General features: G+C 39.6%; 1 long non-coding RNA gene across 2 annotated transcripts in view; it reads left to right on the forward strand.

Moving 5' to 3' along the window:
* Window positions 1–26,955, forward strand: part of LOC113020432 (uncharacterized) — a 33,937-nt gene that overhangs the window by 2,049 nt on the left and 4,933 nt on the right. The window lies entirely within an intron of this gene.

The raw sequence follows: 26,955 nt of genomic DNA on the forward strand, positions 1-26,955 counted from the left end.
TGGGAAAATATGACAAAAATAGTGGGTCTAATTTTTTTCCCTCTCTCTTCATGTGTTCACATGCTTCAGTTAGCATTTGGTGCTGGGTAAAAATTGTTCAAACTGTGCAAAAGTTTCAGTAACTACACAAGAAACAAACAAACAGAAAAGCAGTACTTGGAAAAGCTTTTTTTAGAGATGAAATTTTTAAATGTGGAATTAAAATGAGGTTTCCAAAATCTGCAGTTACACTGATCCGTCCTTTAGCAGCAGTTTGTCTTGAATTCTTGTATTCAGTACCAAAATGTTAAGGTGTATCAATTTCCTGTATCCCTACTCCCAAAATAGTTCCCTTTTAACAGAGTGGCTTGCAAGTGAGAGGGGAACTGCCATTAAAACAGGCTGGGGTAGTCATATTTCAAGCTGAGGGGCCCAGGGTCGATGCATAATGCCACTGCCTCTCATAGTACTGCGTAGCTTTAGGACGCCTGTCCTATTTATATTGAGGGGCTGTGGATTGATGCGAAATGACGAGGGCCGCGAGGCTGCTGAGTGGGTGGGCATCCACATGCTCTGCTCCACAGGCAATCCTCTACTTCTATGCACAGATACATACACGCGCAGAGATGCACACTTGTCTTTGTGTCGCACTGCCACCAGCCTTAGAAAAGCCCTACAGTCTCAATGTGCAATGTCCTCTCTCTGTCAACATATCCTCTATCCCAGCGTTAATGTGACAGAATATAACCAGAGCCCAGAACAACCAGGCGGTGCAGTGCAATGAAAAACAGCATGTGTAACAGGCATGTTTCCTCATCTTCTATAACAGTTTGCTTTCTCATCACATTGTAACTCAACATGTAGCAATATTGAAAGTTTGAGATGCTGCTAATTCTTTTGAATAAGGCTCTTAAGTCTGATTTTGATTATTTATTTATTGTGCACATGGTTTTGGATTCAAATGTACATAACGTGTACTGTTACACTGCAAACGTATTGTGAATTTATTGAAAATTATTACAGTAGTATATTATTTTGTTTGCTACTTATTGCACAGATAAAGTGAGTGTTTAATTTTCCTGATTTTAGAGTGTACAGTATATGAGTGGTCTGACCTATGAGACGTGATGGGTGGGTGGACCAGAGCGAGGCAAGTCACTGGTTCTGTAATTACGCCAATACAATATAATAATTCTACTATTATCGCTGTGCTGCATTTGAATTTTTTAATTGGTATGTCTGTTTGTTTCCCCCTTTCAATTCTCCCAACTCACTGTCACACACATACGCTCTGTCCCCTCTTTCACTCATGCTTCTTACCCCCGCTTCTACATGGAGACTTTGACTGGCAGTTTCTCAGGTTAGTAGCGAAGTAGTTGGCAAAGTCGGTGAGAAAGTGGGGGAAATTTGTTAGCATTATAGCAACCAATAACCAGTCATGTTTTAGGACCACAAGCTTTAGCTGTCCATCCATTATCATCATTATTTAACATTGCTGCCACGTTCTTACATGGTAGCCATCCCACCCATTTAAGTAGTAGTTTGACTATTTGGGATAAGAAAATGCTTTTTGCTGTATAGCAAAATGATATAAGATGCATTAACTCTCGCATGTCTTTATATGTTCAAGGCTTCAACAACAGCTGGTTAGCATCGCATACACTATTTAAAACAAGGGAAATGGCTAGTCAGTCACTGCCTAAACTCCGCCTACCAGGAAGGTTTTAAAAAAATCATAGTGAAAAAGCTACAAATTGTATTTTTAGAATGACAAGTCTCCTTCCCAACTTACTGTCAAGTAGTAAGTCTATTTCTAAAGTGCTGAACTATTCCTTTAAAAGGTGTCCATTAAAAAATGTTTTTTTTTTGTCTTCCTACAGAGAACAACAGCTGTGCTCAGCTTGAATTCACGTCGTTTACGATGTTCAGAAGTGATTTTTTTTTCCCAGAGGAAAAAAAGGATCATGAGCTATCAAATCTTCTGATGTTACTTCCACAGTAATCCACCTCTCTGTTGTCTACCCCATATGTCTTCATAAGAGTCAAAGTTTCACCAAAATGTATGTACATTGCCTCTCTTTGCTTAACCCCTAACAGTGTGCGTACCAGAGCCACAAATGGAGGCATATTTGTTAATAGCATTGTGTGTTCATTAGCCCAGCGGCAGATTATTTTCTTCATTAGTTAATAAATTATTTGTTAAACAAAATGACAGAACAAATGGTATAATTTCAACAAAATACATGAAGACATCATGTTTCAGCAGTCTAAACATCTAAAGATATTTGGTTATTAGGTGAGGCATAAAATTGTCTCATTCAAAGTTCAGTCTAACATATTTGGCATTTTTGATCAAAGCCCTAACTTGCTTACCAATGTTGTTAAAAAAAAGTAAGCAGGATTAACTGATTTACAACTTCAGATTACATTGATAATACTGATGCACCATGTGTACCTTTTTACAGATGGTTCAGTATAGCGGTACCCAGCCACCAAAGAGTAACAAAATAAATATTTTTGCTATTTCTAGCATTTACTTGGTGACTTTATTGAAATTAAACAGATACAACTGGTAAATGATAGTAGATTTAAAAACTTGATATTCATCTCTCTAATGCATTGGAATAGTTGTATACAGCTGCATAAAGTAGTCAAGCAAAGTGCAAGTACCTGCCTCAGTTCCACTGCCCTCTGTTATAGTGTGAAGTCATATTAATTAATAAGTTTTAAGGCAAAGTTGCGATGTTTGAGTATGCAATATAAAGTTAGTAGATTTGAGCTGCGTTTTTACCTCGAATGGAATAAGTCATTAAATTAAAGATGTTCTGTTTGACTTGTTTAATGATCTTTTGGGTCTCTTGGAATTTATATGCTACATAGCAGTGAAGCACACTGGTTCATCATTTGTAGGTGCCCTGTGACTGTGAGTGTCTTCGGAGAAGAAAAATTAACTTGGAATAATAGCTGAGGGAATAATCTGGTTATGTGTAATGAGGACTCTTATTAGTAGTTATGCGCCTATCAGGAGTGTGGTGGAGGTGGACTTCCCTCATCTCCCTCTCTAGAGGCATGGCGCTTTCACGCCGCTCATCTAGCTTTTTAGTGTGAATTGTGGGCAATTAAAACCCCACCATGTAAGAGTGGAAAAAAGGTAATGAATATGGAACACTATCTCAGAGAGGTCCGCGGAGACTGCTCGTCGAGTTCTGAGGTTTCCATTCTCCAAATCATTGGGAAGCACAAAGACCATTTGACAGTGGTTTTTTTTTTTTTTTTTTTTTCCTCCTTCTTCTTCTTCTGTCCCTGGCTTGGTGTGCATGTGACTCCCCAAATGACAGCCCAGAGGTTTTAAAAATGCGAAGCCCATCCTTTAGGCTGGTGAACTTGCGTGACCTCTGGCAGTGAGGAGAAACTTTTTGTCGTAGGTTTGGCGACCTGCCTGCCTGACCGTGCCAGCGCCCGCCGCTTCTGAGCAGAACATGGGAGTGATGGGAAGGGGGCTGAGTGGATGTGTCTAGACAGCCAAGTGGAGGAGGGCAAATATTTAGCCATGCCACTTGGGGAGGAGATCCAGGACTCCTCTCCACACTAAGGCATGCCTCTTAGACACCGAATAAGGCCACGTCTCCGTCCTGCTCCCTACGCTGCTTCGCACTCTGTATTCAGGGTCACGGATCTCATTTCTTGGATAATATTTCAAGCTGGCCACAGATGGGGAATTAAATTGAAGACTTGAGTTGGTATGGTGCATAAAGGATAGATTTTGGTGGCTTTGCTGAGCTGATATGAAAAGGAATTGGATACAGTAGATTTAGCTGTACTGAGGCTGGCTTTAAGGCTCTTTGTAAATTAATGCATTAAACGTTGACTGAGTTGTGAGCATCCTGAAAGCAGAACAACCCCCTAAGTCATCAGTTATTATCCGCTGTGACACATGAGTCACCTCATTTTAAACCGCCTTGTTATTTTGCTGTTGATAGTTGAATGTAATACTTACCCTCTCATTTACAAAACAGAGCCTGCAGAGCCAGCATGGTATTTGACAGCACTGCAGGCTTTTACGTGCAAGCTCCAGTACCTTCCCAAATTCACTTCTGATACAAGGAAAATTCCATGCATTTTTTTCTCCCTGTCTATACCACATTTGAATAAGCCTGTAATCAGAAAAATTGCTGTCAGATGACTACCTAACAAGGCTTCTCACACCAGGGTAAATATTGATTCAAGTGAAACAGCACGTGACAGTTTATGGTAATGGCACAGTGCCACACTGACAACAATACACATCATCCTGTCACTATTCTGGCAGGATTTTGACACTGAGGGGAGAGTAAAAGTTAGAGGGATGGAGAGCAGATCGACGAGGCTTATGCTCAGTTGCTCGTGGTGAATTTAGGTGAGTGCTGCAGACTGGCGTTTGTGTCGCGTTTGCTGATGGGCTGAGTAAACCCTGCTCTACTGGTAGCCGTCACTCACCCACACATCAGACAGCGCGGTGCAGTCTCATGCCACCTGTGTTCTCACAGTGTCTTTATGATGATCTGTCTCTCTGGCCTCTCAGTCTTCATCTGGTCCCTCTGCTTAGAGCCAGCAAGAAGAGCTTTTTTGTTCTGATGGGAGAGAGCTTAACACACACTCGTGCATGTTGAATAGGAAATCCATCAGAGTTTCTCCTCTAACCATCAGTAGCTATCATGCAGTGCTGAAATGATTAGTTGGTTGATCAATATTCCAATCAGCAGAAAATTTTCTGTGGCAGTTTAATAGATTAATCATTAAAGTGATTTATCCAATAAAAGTTGTAGACATTTGTTTCTTAGAAGCGATCATTTGCTTTGCTCTGTCATTTTATTGCAAATTGAATGTCTTTGGAATTTTGATTGATCGCTGGTGGGATTTTCTAGTATGGATTAAATGATTATACTGACAAATCAGGAAATATATGTGTTTTTCTCAATTTTGTCAAATTCTTCAAGGGACAGTGCTCACAAATCACTGCATAAAACAGTTTAGTTCGAGCCAGATAAACTCAGCCACCACTAACAACTGCAGACTTTCCTGTAGATTAAAAAAAGGCAGAGAGCCAGAGCATTCGTAACAAGTTTAACTGATCCAGTACTTTAAATTTACCTTATAATTCTCCAAATAGATATAATAAGTACACTGTGAGAGATTTCAAATTGACACTAAAATGTGCAGAAAGAAAAACGGCTGCAAACGTACATCCAGCCGAATTAGGGCTTTAATGATCACAAAACTCATGATGGGACCGGAAAATTACATTCGTTTCCTCCTCTCTCTGCACACTACAGCACATTTGTAAATTTCCAGTATGTTACCCATGCAGGCTTAATCTCGTAAACACTACATACATATTTGAAACTCCCACCTCTCTGAGTTAATGAAAGCATTTGTGTCACTTTAATGTAAAGGCTTGTAGGACTTGCCCATCTGTTTGCAGTTGTGCTGTTACAGTGTGTGTCATCAGAGTCTACAACCCTACAAATTATAGCTTATTAGCACCAATACTAGCAGTGACAACATTTATCAAGGAAAACATCTTCTATTCTCCCTAATTGTCCCCTCTAGGGCCCGCTGTTATGTGGACCGGTATCGACGGGCAGGCGCTCATTAGGACATCACACTTGAGCTGATGAACAGAGATTTAAGGGGACATGTCCATCCTGATTGGTTAATTTGATGTGAATAGAATGACACCACATCTGGAGCCGATGAGGTATTTATAGTCTGGGTGAGGATATCGAAACACACACCCTTAGTTTGTGTGCTTGGGTTCGTGAACTCTCATAGAGCGGTGCCCACAGGGGTTGCCAGCACAGCCGAGGTGGGAAGGAATATGAATAGCTGGCAGGGAACAGGGTGCCAGAGGTGGAAAGGGCAGGGAAGTTTATGTCAAAAAACAAGAGCGAGTAACTGATATTCAAGTGTATCTGTCAGTCTCTCCTAGCTTACGAGAGTGAGTGACAAAGGGCACAGGTCGGCCTGCTCTGTCTGAGGGTTTTTTTTGTTTTCTTTGTTTCTCCTCAACAATGGGCTCTTGTCTGATATAGATATGCTTCCTGTCTGTCAGTTTTACTCGCTGATATTTTGTCACTTTTACTGCGTGAAGTGAGACTGTAGACCTTTACATGAATGCCTGTGTGTGTTTCTGTCCTCAGATTGTGATCTCCAGTCAGGTAGAATTGTCCCCGCTGCTGCCCTAGGTTCACAGTGATACCTCCCTCCTGCCACTTTCCACTTTACACAGCTAACATCCTCAGGGAGTGACAGATAGAAATCAGAATCTAAGCCCGGCGCTCAGCAGCTCAGTACCTGCTCAGTGTCTGCTCCCAAATGCTGTGATCTTTTAAAAGGCCTTTGCCTCTTAAGTCTGAGAAGTCTCAGAGTCTAGATTTCTTTTTCTCAGGTTCCCCGTACGATCTGCTGCTATAGGATTGTGCATTAAATTCATTTGCTTTAACCATCCACAGTCTTGTTGCTTTCACTATTACACCAGGAGCTTGCTTACCATGATTTGTCACATTAAGGACCATACAGGCAAGCCATGTTTTTCCCCAATTTGTTCTGGTGATCAAACCTAACTTTTCTTTCCTGCCAGTTAGAGAGCTTTGATGTCTATCTGTGGAATGGGTAAGGATGGAAATGCAGCTTGATTCTGGTGCCTTTGGCTACCGAAGGCCAGACTTGTGCTCGCACAAGATAATCAGCACTTCTCACACAAACAAGATAAAAAATTTAAAAAAAAGTGAGAGAAGGATTTACTCCCATCCTGCCTATCAGGCACCCACTGAAGACAGGGGAATTATTTTGGCAGCAACACTAATGTGGTGACGGTTGTTGTTTCCTAAACTGATTTCCTTAATCCTCCACTTGTTCCACACTTTGTAAACATTGGGGCTTGATTTTGTAATCTGGGAGGTCCCATTGACGCACAGACACACATGCAAACACACAACCAACAACTTGTCCCCCTAACCCCCTCCTCGTCAGCCACTGCCCTAATTAGTCAGAATTAAGACGAATGCCTGGGCCTCACACGATCAATTGGTATCGAGCGGACCTTCGCTCGCCCCTGCCTGGGGGCCTCTCTTGGCCGGCAGATCATTTATATCAATCGCTTTTGTTTTTCTTTCCTTCCCTCTTTCCATTCTTCCGTCCACCAAATGCAAGATTCAGTCTATTGGTTGGCATGCAGAATGGCCTACCTGCTGCCGTGTTAACTGCTACAATTGCATTTATATCACAGCCACATTTTTTTCCAAAATATTCAGGGTCACATAAACCTGTCACATTAATACCTGTGTTATCTAACCGTTATCAGGTGTTTGAGTGTTTTCTGTGTACTTTATGCTATCTCTTTGTACTTAAAAGCTCACAATTTAGGAGCAGCAGTGCTGCTCCCCTACCCTTTCCTCTTTTGTCAAATACATTTGCCTCTATCACTTGCTATTCTGGGTGAAGAATAATAACTACTTATTTTTTTGGCCCAACACAATAATCAGTCTACAGTGATACCAGTTTCTCACCTCCTTTTTGTCTTTCACTGACCTTTTTTTGTGCTGTTTTGTTTTTGCTTTGCACCCCTCTCTGTTGTTCCTGTTTCTTCTGAAAAGGTGAGTCACTTAGTTTCATTTTTATGTTTTCTTTTGTAACCTGCCTCTTTTTGTCTTATCTTAATAGTCCAAGTATTTCTTCTTCTCCAAAACTTGGAGACAACACCAGAAGAATTTTTGTGTTGCATTATTCTTGAGTTTACAGGCACGACACCTTAGGGAAATTTATTTATAGACTAAATTAAATGGGGGAAAAGGAAAGGGTACAAAAGCGCACTTTTATTACCTCCTTTCTCCAAGGTTAATGGTACAGTAGTCAACTGCCACTTACAATAGATATAGATCCAGTTTGTCCTCTGTGTTTATCTCCATGGGTCACTGAGTGTGTACTTCAGTGTACTATATGTTAGTAGTACCTGAGGGTGTTAGAAACTGAGTGATTTTGCCCTGGAAGCAAGTTTAAACCTCTCAGGTCAAATGCCTTTTCATGTAGCATGCTTTGTGTGCATGCCTGGTGCATTTGTGATGTTGCAGAGAGCAGCGATGGCCTTCATCCACGTATGTGGTGCCAAGCTTGGATGGCGCGCAGCAACACTTCAGCCTTCAATGATTTGGAAACTGGCTCCATGATTAGGATTCTCCATTCTGTACACCAGAATGTAGCAGTATGCCTTTGGTGTGATTTATTTGGAGTTCACTTCAGAGAAACCTTGGGTAAATGTCTTAAGATAAATGTTTAAGCTAAGATATACTTTAGGGTGCAGTTAAAGTTTGATAGTGTCAGATGAACTCTATATACCTGTGTTAGATCCCAGTTACTCCTGTACAGGAAGTCTAGACCAGCTCTCTGTGTAAATAGTCTCTGCGTCTAAATAGTATTACCTTCATGCAATTGCCAGAAACATACATAAGCCAGTAGGGAGACATGCCTTGCTCTAACCGTCGGATACCTCCCCAGCTTCCTCTGTGATACATTTAACTGAGCAGCCCTATTAGTTAAATACAATTACCAGCCACACCCGTTAACATGATCTGTGTACTTGGTGAAATTATTAGGTATTTACTTCAGTGGCCAGGAAAATGGGCCTCAAGGATCTGTTAATTTTGTGGGCCAGAACAACCCATAACATTACCATTAAAAAGATGCAAAAGTGAGTGTGCACATTTTAGACTTTAAATGCAGATAATATATTTAAGGATTTTAGCCTTTGCATAGCGTGCATATAAATCACAGTACAAAATAAACTTTAAAATCCAGTTTGCATAAATCACTTTACATATCACTAGAGCTAATCATAAAAACTACTGCAAAAACTACCACTCATCTTGGAAGGAGTGAGAGGAGTAAAACTATTGCCTGGCCAGTAACAACCCATCTCTGAATCTGATGAGGAAGTAGCAACTCTGTCCAAAGTCCCCTAGTTCCCCCAGAGTCCAAGAGTGAGCAGGAGGAAAGTTCTTGTAAATCCAATTCTGAAATCACAGTTGTTTGGTCACTGATAATCCTTCAGTACTCTTCATTTTATAATTCAATTACGAATCTTTAGCACAATTACTTCTTCTAGATTATCTGCTCATGCCAAGGTGCAGAGGATTAACAGGTTGTTATTACAGAAACATCACTTTTTATCCCCTCTCTCCACTCCTGATATCACTCTTAACGCACTGATGATTTTTAGTTTAAAAACTGTCTATAGATGGCGACCCCCTTACTTCCTATTCATAACCTCATTACAGTTCTCTCATTCAGAGTTATAGTGCAGAATCATTACATTTACTGTTTTTATTACATCTTTTAATCCTGAATAATGTATTTCAAACCTCCTCGACAGTGTCCATTTGTGTGTATTTTATGGATAATGTATGTTATGTTTAAAGGTGATGAGTGAATGTTTTTATTTTGGCACTCTAAAGTCCCGGCTTTCCTGGCACAAAGACATCTCGTCTATTTTCCACATACTCTGTCGTTTTGTTTATTTCACCGCCACCTTCTGTTTAGAGAAGGTGACGGTTTTAAACTCTGCCTTTCTCGTCCATTAGATACTACTGGACAGCTATCATCTGTACAAACAGATGCTCTATATTTCTGCCTTGAACTCAGGGTCATGGAGGATATAAAAGAGGAGGAAAAACACAGAGATGGAGGAGGGAAGTTACTCTATACTGTCTTTGTGGATTAATGGGAGGAAAAGTGGGACTATTAATCCTCCTTTCCCATTCTGTGGTGTGGAGTATAGAGTTTGATGGAGACAAAGTGCTATGTAAATATTAACCAGTGTATCCTTTCACAATTTTGCCCATACATTTTCTGCTTATTATCAGATCCTTAATGAGTCACAGAGGAGAGACACACTCAAGCTCTCTGTGTGTGTGCGTGTGCTTGATTGGGCGGGATGGTTGGCAACCACTTCTCCATTTCTGCTTAATTTGCCATTGTGAACACTATTGAGTTAAGTGCCCTAACTTTGTTTTGCTCCCCAGCTCCCTGCTGCGCTAGCATTACTCCACTTGGGCTACAAGCAATCAGAGAAAAAGATACAGGAATTTAAGGGAAGAGGGACTGCAGTAACACGTTTTAACTGAGGAGCATACCAATTAATGCTGATAAAGAAGAAGGTACAAGGAGATTAATATCTGGACCCATGGTAAGTGTACCGTGCTGACAGGTGGTCCCTATTAGGCCTTCTGAACTGGGGAATCAACTCTGGCTACTCTGAACTTCTGCTACCTTTACTAGCTGTATGGTTGTTGTAAATGGCACAGACAGTAGCAATGATGTGGCAGAGAAGACATTATGGAAAAGTAGAGAATGCGTTGGTGGAATTTATCCTCCATGTGACCCCTAAATGAAATCAATGAAATTGATTAATTCTTCCACAAAGCGTACCCTTCAAGAGAAGCATACACTAGCAAGAGCTGGCACCTCAACCTTTTCATCCAGTGCATTAAATGATCACAAGCCACCTGCAGCAGAAAGAAAAATCTGAAAAACAGCTAAATTATATGTTCGCCTTTTTGATATACTGTTTGGCTGCTCATGAAAGCAAACTTGATTAGAACCACAAAGGAGTTAATTATATTCTGACCTTCAAGACCTCACTCACCCCAAAAAATATTTTTGCACAAAATATTGACTTTAATTTATTAGTCTACATTGAAATTTTACATATTTTGTATAAATACAGTGTAAACTATTAAATTGAATTGAATCTGGTCAAATTAAATATACTTGATTCATATACATTCAGTTTATGCCAAGTATTTTTTTTTACATAATTCTGAATTATTTGAATAAATAATCCTTTGATTTTACATCTTTCAGCACAGGTCAAAATAAGTGCTGAAGTATAAAAATGAACAGCTAATCTGTGACCCCCTTTTGCCTTCATAACTGCCTTAATTCTTCATGACACGAGTTCAACAAGATGCTGGAAACAAGATTTTGTTCCATATTCACAGTTGGTGCAGATTTGTCAGCTGCACATCCATGGTGCGAATCTCCTATTACATCCCAAAGTTGCTCTGTTAGATTGAGATGTAGTGACTGTGGAAGTCATTTGAGCACAGTCAGTACATTGTCATCTTCAAGGAACCAGTTGGAGAAAGTCTCTGCTTTGTTACATGCTGCTAGAAGCAGCTATCATAACATGGCTGCACTGTGGTAGGTGAATAACTGGGATCTAACGATGGTCACCAAAAATACTCAGGCTGTGGCATTCAATCTTCAGCTGGTACTAAGGGGGCTAAAAGTATGCCAAAACATATCCCCCACATCATTAAACCACCATCACATGGAACTATTGATTGGATCCATGCTTATTTATACCAAATTCTGGTCACACCATCTGAATGTCACAGCACGTATTGATACTCATCAGACCAGACAAAATTTCCCAGTCTTATATATTCCAATGTTGGTGGGCCCATGCAAAGTGTAGCCTCAGTTTCAGTAAACTGTAGCCCATCTGTCACTGTTGCTCATTTGCTTCAAGGTATTAAGTGATGTGCATTCAGAGATACTTTAGTTTTAACAACTGGTTATATGAGTTTCTACTGCCTTCCTATCATCTCAAAGCAGTCTGGCCGTTCTCCTCTGACCTCAACAAGGCATTTTCACACAGAAAACTGCCGCTCACTATATATTCTCTCTTTTTCAGACCGTTCTTTGTAAATCCTAGAGATGTGCAGCATGGGAAAATCCCAGTAGATCAACAGTCACTGAAATGCTCAGACCAGCCCATCTGGCATCAACAACCATGCTACATTCAGAGTCCTTTAAATCACCTTTCTTTCCTATTCTGATGCTCAGTTTGAACGTCAGCAGGTCGCCTTGACTTTGTCAACATGTGTAAATATGCATTGAGTTTCTGCCATATGATTGGCTGATTAGATTTTTGTTAAAGTAGAAAAAAAGAAAGTGGGTGGTCAGTCTATATGTTCAACAGGGAGTTGACACCAGCATGTATTTTATGCATTGGAGTTTCTTTTATGTTTGGTTTTGATTTGTGTCCTGCTCTCTCTTTTCTTATTCTTTCAATAATTTCAAAGTAGGTGGAACTTAAGTCGTGTACTGTGTGCACTACTGAGCATTTGACAACATTTGAGACTGTGTAAAGTCTGTGTTGGGAGTGCATTTTTATTAAATAGAATACAATAGAATGGACTGATTGAATGTTGGATTGCTGAACTTATACGTACTAGTAATTTGAAGAATTCATTAATTTTGCAGGCTTTATTTGGAAAAAAAAAAAGAATTGTGCATGTGTTTCATATCACAGTGCTGCGAAGCCTTTAGGTGCTATATATCCTGTGCAGCAAGGACTTGGATGCTACGGTAAAAAAATCTTGGGTTGAAACCTCCTACTTAAAACTACTTTTCCTGAATCGGCTCAGCTGCTGAAATTGCAGCACATCCAGAGAGAAAGGAAAAAAGGGACAGCCTGTTCCCCCATGCTTCATGATGTATTCACAACTAGAACATGTTGTTTTGAGATCCACATGGCAGATTCTTGTTAGTCTAGATCCTGAATAATCAGTTGTTGCTGGGGCTCCCAGCGGCAGCCTGTTGGGCCACAGAGACATGCCCAGGGAACCTTGTGGGTCCCGGCAGAGGGGGATGAGGGCGCTGGTTGAGTGCTGCATCTGTCTATCAGGAGATTTGTGTGGATGCTGAGGGCACAGAGGGGAGACGGTGTCAGGGCGATACCCTTGATGCTGATGTGATTGAATAGACAGCTGCGACCCGCTCCTTTCTTTACTCACCACCCATCTCTTTCCCCCATGTATCCACCCACTCCTCCGTACAAGACAACCCCCCATGAGTGAATGATCTCTTAAAACAGCGCTAGTTATTATACCATCCTTATAGCATCCTAGTAATTTATGCATGATTGCCTAGCAATCTAAGGCAATTCATCATCCGCTTTCCTATCTTTCTTTTTTTTAATCTGTTGGTGTCTTGTTCCTCTGGACTTTAATCTATAGGGCTATTAAGACTGCCTGTGTAATAATGGCTCAACTCAGGTGACAGCATGACATTGACTCTGTCATTGCTGTGTAGGAGATCCTGGAGGACTGCGGACGTTGAAAGAGGGCAGAAAGACCTCGCTTATATGGTGAAGAAGAACAAATTGTTTTGTCGTTGGTGCAGAACCTCCTCTCCGGTCTAGCTTAAAAAATAAATAAATAAATAAATAAATAAATATATATAATATATGAATGAGAAAACCTATAGTAGTTTTGGCACTCTTTAATTGAATTTGCACTATGTTCCCTAACACTAAATATGTAAATACAAGCTGTATTTTTATTTTTTATCAATTTGTATAAATGTCTTGTACTGATTTTGCAGTTTGATGGGAATGGATGTTCACAGTTAGTTACTGTATTAACAGTATTGCTTTTGCATTTGGTATAATTACTTAGTGCAGAATGAATTTGACTTGCCCAATGGTATGCATATGTACTACAGATTATTATTAAAGTTACTGCATTGTGTATGTGGAGATTTGTACAGCAGTGTACCGTAGTTCAGATAAATTCCATCACTTCACAGAAGCATCTAAACTCGTGCCTAATGTATGTGCAAAATGAAGATGTTAGCACCAGCAGCAGCAAGCACTAGCTAACTGTTCTGTTGGGGAGTTTCCCATCTGTAACTCTAAGACATGGCTAATGAATGCCGACCTTGCTCCATGTTCTCTTTCGGTTCCATTCAGTATCTATCAACCCAGGGATGTATCTTGATTTACCCCCCTGTCCCTCTACCACTTCATGCTTGTAGAGTGGAACACCAGAGTGCATCTTGGCCTGTTGCAGGCCATTGTAATCTGTGTGGGCTCAGAGGAGGCTAAATTAAGAACTGAACAGCAAGACTGAGACAACAGAAGGCAGCTTGGCAGATAATCAGAGGAAAATGGACCACAGATAGTGACCCTGGCTTATCCTTATCTTAATCTTTACTTATATAATTGGTCTGACTTCAACCTATTTATTCACAGTGAAGACACAGTGTATGGGTACTGCGTGAAATTACTGAAATTATTCTTCAGTAGCCTAAAGCTCTTTTATTACTTGTAAACTATATATTTTTTTCATTTCTGACAATATTGTTTTTTCTTTAAAGGATAGTTCCTTAATTGGCGCCAAATAAATGTTGCTATTGTAGCTAATCGATCATACTAACCACTTCTGTCACAAAGCAAACAACCATGTATCAAGCAAAATATATTTTTTCACATCTTATAAACACATATTTCAGATAAGAATTATCAGAAGGGTCTTTGAAAGGCCTTTTATATGACATTCAGAAACACTGGATGTCACACTTGAATGTGCATAGTAACAGAGTCTGACAAGAAAGAGTTGTCCTTGTGCGAAAATGTCATATTCTTTTCTTCTTTAGCTCTGTTCTTTGTTGTGCGATTGTGTTTGAAAGCCATAAGTACTTGGACGGATGATTTTTGTGGTTTTGACTCTTTAATCCAACAATGAGATATTGACTGCTAAGCAGTTTCATGGCCACGTGTGGTATCCTTCTGTGTTGCAGGGAAAGGTGCAAAATTATGGCTACTGCTGACTTAGGTTATGCTCTTGTGGAAGTCAGCATGCCATAACTGGCAGTGTGGAAACTGTGAGATTCAACTAAGAACTGAGAAGATGACCATCAATCTTAATGGATATTTATCTTCTTGGTGTGCAAAAAGTGAAACATCTCAGAGTCTAATGACTAACCAAGTGCTCAGCAATCTAGTGGCCAATGTTAGATATATTATTTAACACTTAGATCAAGTGAATACTTATCTGCCCACTCCCCTTGCTGCCATCTTCATTACCAGCATTCTCATTGTTCAGATCATTTGTTAGCTTTAGCAAGTTATGCTCAATTTATGGCACCACAATTGTGTCTGTGTTTGTTTGCTCTACAAAGAGCCTGCAGAGAGAGGTTTACAAATAATGCATGTCCTTCAAAATCCTAATTGCACCTTCTTCTATGTGGACAACATTGTGCATGGGTCAAATGCAGACTGGTTGAGACTTGGGTTGGGTCAAAGAAGGGCACAAGAAAGGTCAGCAGGGATGGAAGAAGTGCAAAAAACCAAGCAATCAAATGTTGGAAATTTAAAAAAAAATAAAATAAAAAGAAGTACAGTAGGAAAAGTACAGACAGTGGCTAAATTAATCACTTTTCATTGGTTTTTAACATTGTTTTACTTTGCAAGTTATAACTTTACTCTTTTCTGTAGCTGGCTGATGGTGAGAGAAGAATATGGCAAAGGACAGGATGGGCTTAATATCTAATGCATACCATGTCATATGTCAAAAATGATGGTGGTACGGTAGAATTGGAACACTGGTGTTTCTTGATGATGTGAAAGCATCATTCACCTGACCTGAGCTGAATAAAGCATTTTTTTTTATAAAGACAAAATAGAGGCCAGAAAGGACCACAGTGGGGAAAAACAAGCAACAGCTGAAGGTGCAGCAAAAATAACCTAGTGAAACACCTCAGGAAACTATTTTTTGTGGCATCCACAAGTTTTAGACTTTTTAATTTACTTATTATTTCTTTCTTTATTTTGCTGTGGACCTGACTGTGTATTTGCCTCTGTAAGTCAAATTTCTTGTTTGGACTTGAGTGCTGACACAGATGGTTGGGGTTATGTTAAAAACACCCAGATGGTATTTGAAAATATATGAGTCATATTTCAGTTGCTGTGGTACAGTATGGAGCTGCGTTTACCATTAATGTGACAGTGAAGGAAGCCTCACAATGTCAAGCAAAACAGGTTTTCAAAAAACACTTTTTTCCCCCCCTAAAACTTTTCTGTCTAGTTTTATCCCTGGAATAAAATATGCTTCGTGTGTTATTTCCCCTAATGTATGAAGACAGTCAAAGAAACTCTTAACTAAGAAAACTATCTCATGGGTCTTAGATTTCTTGGCAATGAAGCAGTCTTTCTAACCCTTTTGATTTGCTTCGTATTTAATTGTCCTTGTGTATGTATGTGTGATTATTTGTGTGTGTGTGTGTGTGTGTGTGTGTGTGTGTGTGTGTGTGTTGTGTTTGTCCTCATTTGCTTCTGTTTGTCAGAGTCTAAAGCCACATGGGTGCGTTTTTTGGATTGCACCTCCAAACATTTCATTGACACTCACAGCAGCAGTCAGTGCATTGATTTCCCATTGGCTGATGCCAGTTGAGTTTACAGAAGGAGGTGGCTGAGGTAAAATGTCTGCTGTCTTTCTTTTTTTATATGCAGAAGTCACACGGTTTTTAGTTTCTTATTAAGAAGATAGTAATAAAGGATCTTTGCAAGGTAGCACTACAAATGTAGCAAGTTTAATTTCAACAGCAATATAAGATCACAGAAATGGTCATAAATAGAATTGATTTGTTCTGTCTTTAAAAAAAAAGTATTATTGATTTGTTTACTTCTGCTTACTTCCATAGGTATGTAGAGGTTGTGCTGTAAACCTATAAGCTCCTGTGGCATCTCCAGCGCACCCTTTTACTGATGATGTGTACTTCAGCCATCAAGTGCTTTGCTCACTCTTTTCCTATCCTGTCACTTTCTGCTATTTCCCCTGCCACTGTTCATAAAGCTGTTGCCTGAATATATCCTTAGGGTGATATTGGTATCATCACTCCGTACTCCCTGCTGTTCTGAGCTTTGTATTGTCTTGTGGGCAGTGAGAGCCAGAGCCTTGACACCAACTTTAAATGCTGTACATATTTAATTCCATTTCCAAAACAAATGTGGGGATGCTGTGAGGGATATTTGTCAATCAAATCAAACACAATGCCAAACATTTCTCTGGATAATTTGCAACCCTATATATTTTCATTAAATATTTAACTATTAAATGCCAGAACAAATTCAGAGGCATTTGATTTTAATTGATTGTGCTACACTAGAGAGAACACCGGTTTTCACATTGATTTGACTACAGTCCAAGATTGTTTGGAGAGGCAGAGCAGCCATGTGCTTGCATGTATAACCCCAATTCTGAAAAAAATTGGGATGCTATGTAAAATATAAATAAGAATGGATTTGAGAAAACTCGAAAACTCATATTTTATTCACAGTAGAAAAACTTTTAAATGTTAAATGTTTATAACGGTTTTAAACCATAATATGAAAAATATTAGCTTAGTTTGAAATTGTGGCAACATGTTTACCATAGTATAGCATCCACCCTTTTATTCTAACAACAAATATGTGGGAAATGAGGAGACCGGCTGCTGGACTTTTAGAAGAGGAATGTTACCCAATTCTTATCTGATATATGATTCTAGCTGCTCAACAGTCCTGGGTCCTGCTTTTCATTTCAAGATCCACCAAATGTTTTTAGTTAATGAAAGGTCTTCATATCAGGCAAGCCAGTTCAGCACCCAGACTCTTTTGCTATAGAGACATCTATTACATGTTGTAACAGAAGCAGTATGTGGTTTGGCATTATGCTGCTGAAATAAGCAAGTCCTTCCCTGAAAAAGGCAATATCTGTATGGGAACATCTGTTCTAGAGCTCCTGTATATACCTTACTTTCAATATATGAAAGCTGCCAGTCACTAATGTACCCCCCTTACAATCAGAGAGACGGACTTGCTAGTCTCTCTCCTCTTGGAAAGGGTCCATATTTTCCAAAAAGAATTTCAAGTACGAATTCATCTAACCATAAAGCATTTTTTTCATTTGCACAGTTTGTTTTAAATGAGCTTTGCTATAGATGCTGAGATTTTCAAGGTCTTCACAATTTTACTTTAAAGAACACAATTCTGACATTAGCTGTTGTCGTTTTTGCAGACAGTGAACAGAGATGGGGAGTAACGCGTTAATCCAATTACTATTTTCAAGTAACGAGTAAAGTAAGGGATTACTATTGCAAAAAAGTTTTGGATTACTGTTACTTTCCTGTAAGCGTGCTGCGTTACTAAACCATGATTTTGTTTGTGAGAGTGTCTCTTGACAATGACGTACGAGCGTGCGACGTCCGTGGCAGCACCAGATGTGTGTAGATCAACAATGGATAATGTGGAGGGCGGGAGAGAGTACGACCGTGCAGCGTTTAAAGCTTGGAAGTACTGACATTACTTTGGGTTTGATTCCGTAAAAGGTGACAAAAACATTAGTGTCCGCAGTACACTCGGGATAGGAAGAAAACTTCTTTCTACAGCGAAAAATTTCACTTCAAATCTGAATGTGAAATTCACAGAGAAACTCCTGGATCTCCCCACTGACATTACTCTGCAGTACCGGGCAAACCTCCACTGCCCCCACTCCTGCTAAACAGATTAAAACAGATTTAAGAGCGACAGGATTTAGTGCCGCTGAATCTTTGATTTTATTTATTTTTTGCTTTGTTTTACCTGCATCTATTGGAAACAGTGAGTGTAAACACAAAACATATTTTATATACTGGAATATGCAGAAAATAAGTTTAAACGTTAAACAAAGTCAGAGAATGTTGCGTGTAATAACAATAAAATATTAAAACTAATAAAACAAGTTTTAAAAAGAGACTTTTTCATTTAATTCAACTTTATATGATGGATTATGCAGAAAAAATAGAATTGGGCTGAAAGGTCTATTGTTTTATTATGTATTCAGGTTGTGCATCATTAAAAAGTAACTAAGTAATAAGTAACTAATTACTTTTTAAAATATGTAATCAGTAAACTAATGGGATTACTTTCTTGGAGAAGCAATCAGTAACTAATTACTATTTTTAAGTAACTTAACCAACACTGCTCATGAATCCCAACTTGTCATTACTTTAGAGCAACGGCCTCTTTGAGACCTGTTGCCGATTGTCATATTAATTGGAAAATGTTCCTCCAGCTGTTTCTTTGTAGCTCTACTTACTTTTTCAGCCCTTGTGGGATTCCAGCATCCCAACTTTTGCCAGTATCAGAGTTGTATCTTTAAGCATTGTTTCTTGCTTTGATAATTACAAAATGTTTTCAGAAAGGTTAGGATGCGGTTTCAACATTCATACCTAAAGTAGAGAGATTTTTATTATGGCCTCTAATGGTCCAAATTTGGGGGCATAGTGGCCAAAAGGCAAAAGTGTGGCCTAGCACTTTTGGGATTTGGTTTCAGTGTTGGTGTTTATACCCTCAGAGCATGGCTAATCCTCAGAGGCCATCATTGTGTACTCAATCATCTTCTCACATGAAGCACCAAGCCTGCTGGACATGCATGCCTAGTTGGTCCCATGACAACATTTTTCTTTGATCTGTGCCTGGTAGTTCGATGAAAAGCAATGAAAGAGAACAGACTTTCTCTTTCCATCTATTTCTTTACCCCAGAGCTTGCTGTTACCACTTGAAGACCTCACACTTGTTTTAAATAGTAAGAAGACGACGAGAGCAAAAAAAATAAAAAAATGGAGATTTGATAGTTTTTTTTCCTCTTTTTTTGAGATGTTATTTATATCTACATTCCCCCCCCCCCCCCCCCCCCCCCCCCCTCATGGTAGAATACAGCTGACCGGATCTTTGAGGGTGCATGAAAAAATTTGGTTTTGAAGTTTAAGTGTTTGTGACAAACCTGTCTGATCACACAGCACCTTTCTTTATAACAGTCTCTGATTCCTCCTCATACTGAGCTGGCAAAGCAAGTCTAGCAGATAGCTGCATTTAGGGCTTATGTATATAGACAGGTAGATGGACTGGTAGTGGGAAAGGAGTACTGTAACCACAGAGATGGAATGATGAGGTCAGTCATGGCATCTGGTAACCTAGTACCATACCAGAGGCTGAATATGGCCAGACATGAAGGATCTTTATTGTCAGAGAAGGAGCCACTCTGCTGTCCATGCTCGCTTAGAAGAATTAATCTTTCAGTTCTATGAATACACTCAATCTTCTTATGTCATTCATCATCAGTCTTTGTCCACCTACCTGTTCTCTTTGACCGCTTCTCATCTTAATCATTAGCAAAAGTTGGGCTTCAAACTTGCAGACAGTATACCTCTGACAATTTCTTCAGTATTTCATTGTGTTCTTCTGAAACTCTTAACTGTGAAACCTTTAGCTGACATATAGAACTGGGTTATATCTTAAAAGGCTTAGAGTGAATAGGCAAACTCTTGTGAGGCTACACTAAAGTCCCATGTCTCTTTAAAGAAATAAACATGCTAACATGCTTACAAATAAACTAAAAGTATGTATGTATATTTACTACAGACCTGTTCCTAATTACAAAGTAGTGGAGGCTGATGATTTTTTTTGTTTTAGGTATTACATATTTAGATGAGAATTTCTGAAGTGATGGGATATTATTACTGCAAATAGTCCAAATTTCATGGAGCTCCACCTACAAATAAAATTGCACAGTATCAGAGGGCCATGTATAAACCATGAGTTTACACACTTTTTTGCCACTTTATCTGTGTTGATATCAGTTAAATTTTTTATGTGCTGGTAGTGTTGAAGGAGTAGTCAGACAATCAGATATTTATATTCATATGATAGGAGTGGATTGACTCACCAACAGACTTGCACTGACATCCACAGACCAGTACCAGTTTTGTTACATTTTGAGTTTACTACTTTCTGCTGGCCAATATCATAAGTCTTTCAGTTCATGGAAGATTTGCTGTCAGATCTAAGTGGGGTTTCACAAATAAAGTTTAAAAACTTATTTAGATGGTCAGAATCAGTTGATGAGTTTGAAAAAGTGCAGCTTGTCCCTGTTGTTTGGTTTCTTTTCACACTGAGAAAACTCCAAACAAAATCCAAGCGGAACAAAATGCACCACTGCAAACCACATTGAGGACATTTAGCCTGCTTATTGGATACATGTGTCTGCTGTAGGAGCAACGCTCCGGGTAAATGGATAACATGGAAAATTTACTATCAGCAACGGCTAATTGCTACAGTTTGTGTACTCTGCTGCATCACAGACTGCAAAGGCTACAGGAAGGCATTGAAACCAGACTAAGCCCACATTCTCCAAAGGGTATTGGCATGATTGGTTTGTTCCGCACCTGAGTGCGATTACCGTGTTCACATCTGCACAAACAAGCAGCCTCAAGGGGGAATACGAACCAGAGTTTGATTTAAATGGACTAACCGGCACAGGTGTGAAAATACTCTAAGTAACTGCTGGGCACAGGAAGTGATGAATTTTGAATAACCAGGCCCAGCAGCTGCAATTTTTTTTTCTGTTAAAACACATAGAAGTCATCAGTACAAGAACTCAATAGGTGATATTACCTGCGGTAACCACAGAAACTGAAAAGCCCACGGAAAGCTGCATTACAAAAGGGGAAGAAAAACACATCAGCGAACTAAACACATTTGTTATTTATGTGAAGCTAATCATTGTTAGATCCTTGAGCAATGGCCACTTTGTGTCGGTGATTCAAATGAAAATGTAAAAAAAAATAAAATAAGTTGTTACTCTCATGGAATATGGTTTCCACTTTCATTGGGCATGCAGTCGTGCAGTGCGTTTGTCCTATATCCTTGCTCTACAGTCTCAGGGAGGCAGGGAAATAAAAGTGAATTTGATTTCAGACAGGTGTTTCACTCAAGAACCTCCAAGGGGCCTCTCCTGACAGTGGTACTTCAAAACCCTTTGTAAAAAGTGAGGTGGGGCTGTCACCAGCAAGTCCCTACTGATGTGTCACGGAAGTACAGCATTTTAAGAATTCATGTGTTTGTATGCACATTTTGTATTGCCTATTTTCTACTTCCTGGGATATGAGTAACCTTCCTAATCAGCAAGTTCATCTTTGCAGAAGGTAGTGGATTAATTCTCAATCTGTTATTATTTTTCCCTGATGGTTTTATAACTTTAACTCTCAGTAGGAGTTCCCAAGCCTGTGCACAGCTATCGTTGATGTTGGATTTTAAAGATACTCTGGCCCCGGAAATTTATAGAGACACCATCTTTCAGCCTACTCAAATTCTTTCAGAACATTTGGCCCTTTTCTGGTTTTTATGATTGCATTTTGATTTGTTGGTTTGATAGATAGGCTTTTGGTGCCAGCCAGCCTCATTTCAACCTTTTCTGACTGACTCTTTGCAGAAATTAATCACCAACACCGTACTTATGATATTATTAATAAATCAGTAATAGACAGTTAATTCTTACATGGTAGACAGGATATCATGCTGATTTCTTCTGTATTCCAGTGAGTCATTTCTCTGGCTGCAAGGTAGCGACTGTCTTGGTCTTGTTTTAACAGGATTTCTCTCTCTCTCTTTTTTACTCATTCAAAATTACACTTGGTTCTAACAATTACCAAGACAAATAGATCTTCATTCTTTTATCAGTTCCTTTTGAATTGCTCTTACATTTCAACACACAACTTTGACTTCAGTCAACAGATTAGTCCCCAACCCATTTATTCTTCTCTCATTTTATGTTTTTATACCTTTTCCTCTCACTCTGTCTTCTCTTCCATTTTCACACATCAAAAGAGCTTGATGCCTTGACAGGACGGGCCCTAGAAACTTGCTGCCTCCCTCCAGACCTTCCAGTCTCTGCTCCCTCATTGAACTGTTATCTGCTCCATTTCTGGGATTTTCCATGGCAACCAGGAGCCAGCGAGCGTGTGAGTGAAAAGAGTGAGGTCTCCAGTGGAAGAAGTATCTTGTCTCAGACAGCTGTCTGCTAAAAAGACAAAGAAAAGAGGGGAAAAAAACAACAAAGAGAAAAAGGAAAGTTTGGGAAAGTTGTTTTCCTCCCGTTAGCATGAACAACAACCTAAGTGGATGTATTTTACCACACAGTGAGCTACAGTTCAATTAAACCCTTTGACCAATCTCAATCCTTGACCTCGTGTGTCTCTGTCATGCTTTTTTATTAAAAAACAAACAAACTGTATTGCTTACTTACTTTTAGTGCTCTGGTGACAAACACATTACAATAGTGCTCTCTTTTTGATCGGTTCCTAAGCAACCTGTTCACTTGATGCAGGCTGCAACTGCTGACTGACAGTCCTTAAAGTTTCATCCATGGGACCCCCTCAGTGGAAGTAACCCACATTTCTCTCTATTTTAAGATTAATGTCAGATGTAAGGTCTTACCAAAACATATGGGCCTCTCCACTCAACATGTATCAAATGCAGACTGATTTCCCTGGAAAGTCAACATGAACACTTGATTTCTCACACTAGAGCCTCTCTTTACAATCCTTAGCCTCTCCTCTCCAGGTTCTTCACTTGGATGTGGAGCGACAAGACAACTTTAAAGTCAGGTTATGTCTGTGTCTTCCATAGGATTACACTAGATTCCCAGTGGTTTTAAACAGTCACACTCTGCCACTCAAAGCCAGACATTTTCGTTTGGAGCGTTTATTAAAGGAGCTTGGGAGTCTGTGGTGACAAGTGAAGCGTTTTGTGGAAACGGAATGAGGGATGGAGAAGAACAGAACTCTGCAACAAGGGTTTTCCTTTTTAAAAGTTTCGGTCTCAAGACTTTCACAGCCTTTGTCACTCTGTTTAGAAATACAGTCACAAACATAGCCCAGGGACATAGTGACCCTGAGGACTTGGAAGCAACAAAGAGTCAGAGGCAATCTGTGAGTGGCGATAGCCACAATTCTGTATGACGGTTTTCCTATTAAGTTTACTGTTTGTGGGGTGAAGTGAGCCTTCACCAACCTTAGTGCATGTAAAACCTGATGAGAGTGCTCTTTGTTTTCTTTTCCTAATAAAAAGGGAGTAGAACATGGATCAGAGTGAAAACATAATCTGGGAGAAAGAGAAGCAATCTGATTTGGTATGTAAGATGTCCTGTCATGGTAAAAAGAAAAGAGACTCTCTGTCAATTCTAAGGTTTCACATTTATGGACATAATAGAATAACTAGTCATTACTAAGTGCATCCCACGATTCAGTAGTTTGTAGAGCCACCTTTCACAGAAGTAGCTTTAAGTACTTGTTTTGTGTCTGTGTGTCTAATGTCTCACATTATTTTGGCCCACTCTTCTTCACGTCATAGCTTCAGTTCAGTGAGGCATGCACACATTCATTTATGCACACTTCTCTTGAGGTGCCATAACAGCATTTCAATCATGTGGAGGTCTGGACTTTGGCTCAGTCATTGTAGCACCTTGATTCTTTTCTTTTTCAGCCATTCTGCTGTAGACTTCCTGCTGTGCCTGTGATCTTTGTCCTGTTTCATCACCTGGGTTTTTGCCAAGTTTAAGATAGTTTCAGACACATGACCTCATATTGCTGTGAAATACTTATACAAAGGAGTTCATGGTCAACTCAGCGAGTCCAAGGTGTCCAGATCCAATGGCTGCAGAACAAACCCAAATCATTACCCCTTCACCATCTGCTTGAGAGATTTGGTATGAAGTGTTTGTGCTGATCTTCTTTCTTTGTTTTTTTTCCCCAACCATGGCGCTGTACATTATGGCACGGCATTTCCACTTTCGCCTTATCTCGGGGCAATCGTGGCTCAAGAGTTGGGAGTTCGCCTTGTAATCGGAAGGTTGCCGTTCGAGTCCCGGCTCAGACAGTCTCGGTCGTTGTGTCCTTGGGCAAGACACTTCACCCGTTGCCTACTGGTGGTGGTCAGAGGACCCGGTGGCGCCAGTGTCCGGCAGCCTCGCCTCTGTCAGTGCGCCCCAGGGTGGCTGTGGCTACAATGTAGCTTGCCATCACCAGTGTGTGTGAATGGGTGGATGACAGGTTGTGTGAAGCACTTTGGGGTCCTTAGGGACTAGTAAAGCGCTATACAAATACAGGCCATTTACCATTTAATTTCTTCCAGAACTCTTTTTTTTTTTTTTTTCTGATGCAACTTTGCAAATCTATGTCAGGAACCATTCTATACGAGCTATATTTGTTCAGACGTTTTTTCTAAATGCATTGTCATGAACTTTATCATTCAGCATGTTAACGCAGGGCTTGTAGAGTCTGACTTGGAGCTCTGAGGGTTATTTTATTGCAGTTTCTCTGAACATTGGACAGTGTTATTTTGACTGGAAGACTGGCTCTGTTTTCCGCTTGTGAATAATCTTTGCCATTGTAGAATAATGGCCAACAAATGATTTGGAAATGGCCTGATTACCCCTCCCAGCTAAGATAAGATAAGATAAGATAGCCTTTATTAGTCCCAGAGATGGGAAACTCACAATGTTACAGCAGCAAAGGAGACAGGGCAGGAATAAATATATAGATGCCGCATACCCGAGAGTAATAATATTATGAATGTATGTACATATACATATATATGCTAAATATGTGTATATATGACACAACAATGCACTATACTAGTAGCAGCAGAATGAAATATTTAACAGTGGAGCGGTTGGCTGTTAATAGTAATAGATTGATAAGTTCTTGTGAAAGATTATTGCTGATATTGTTCCTTTTTGTTGCCGTGTTAACACACTTGAAAATATTAATTTCAGCTGATTTAAGGACTTGAGAGTTATATAGCAGTTTTCAAAATAGCGACCCTCCCAGTGTAGACATTCCTTAAAATGTCATCAAAGATTTTGTGCACAATAAAAATACAGCATTCAGTATGAAAGTGCAGTAAAAGAAGGTACAATAAAAGCACCACAAGTGTAAAAAACACACTATGTAAAATGCATAAACCTATAGTCTGCATTTTTATTGCTACCGTTTGGAATCTCAGAATGACAGTTTAACAATTTGTGCTTCTGACTTCCACTAAAAAGTAAGCAACACCCCTTCTTTTCTCCCTTTACCAGTCGTTACTTCTATATCTAGTCAGTGTTTGTAACAACAAGCTTGCAGTGAAATCCCATGTGAAAAGCAGCATTTATCATCCTGCAAGAATAGAACAAAGACTGGAAGAAGCAGAGCAACATCTTTTTCCACCATCCGTGGTTTCCTCAATGTAATCTACCCTGCGATGCTTGTGAAAACAGAGAAACGCTCTCTTGCAAACTGCCTCCTCTGTCAGTTTTACTGTGTTTATCTACTCCTTCTGTCACTCTCATCTGCAAAATAGTTGGTGAGACTATGGATCCAGTTCATGACAATCCATCATTTAAGACAAGTATACACAGTAATCTATTTTAAACAGCAGGGTATGACACTGATGATGCATGGCAGAAGAGGCTGTACAGAATACACACTTATGCATATTGATAATCAATTTTCTTCATTTTAACCACTGCAGGAAAAAATAAAAGTTTCCGGGTGCCACTCTGTGCCATGTTCTTTGAACTTAGTAAATGCACACTGATTTTCTGTATTGCCATTACTCACTATTTAGAGTACTGGGATTGACCAAAATAAATGAAGCAAATATGCCGAAAGTCTTATTGTGTATTGATCTGTCAAAGCTAGACAGGTGTTTTAGTTACACAGACAAACAGAGCTGCTGCAGAAGAAAAAATAATCTAATTGCACCACAGCAACTTTAATGTGCGGAGCTACACAGCTACAGTATATAACACAGACGAAAGCAGTGTATTCATGTGTTTGTGGCAGAATATAGGGAGATAAAACAAGAGGTGTGATGACAGAGTGACAGTATTTTCTTCCGTGTAGCCTTCCCTAAGCATTTTTATTTATGTTTTTGTCGAGTTGTTAAGCAAGTGGAAAATATTACCATGGCAACATGGAAACTGTCCAATGACATGGCACAGCAGTCCTTGATGTGGCCCATGGCATTTCAAAATTTTAAACATCTGTGTCCTGCAACACTTCATCTGGTGAAAATGGAAAATTTGGTTAGCAACTTTCTTTTAAAAAATTAGTCTAAATAATTAACAAGTCATCAACAGGTAGCTTCTACTTCCTGTGTCCTGCAATTTCTCCATATTCAAATGTGCCTTTTTTCCCCAGCTGGTTCCCACCAGTATCCCATCATCACACTCCCATTCTTATGTTCTCAGTGACTGTAATGAATTCCATGTATGTAATGAAGACCATTCTTTTGAGATATGTGTAGGCTTT

The sequence above is a fragment of the Astatotilapia calliptera genome, chromosome 4 (assembly GCF_964374335.1).
Source record: "Astatotilapia calliptera chromosome 4, fAstCal68.1, whole genome shotgun sequence".
NCBI lineage: Eukaryota > Metazoa > Chordata > Actinopteri > Cichliformes > Cichlidae > Astatotilapia > Astatotilapia calliptera.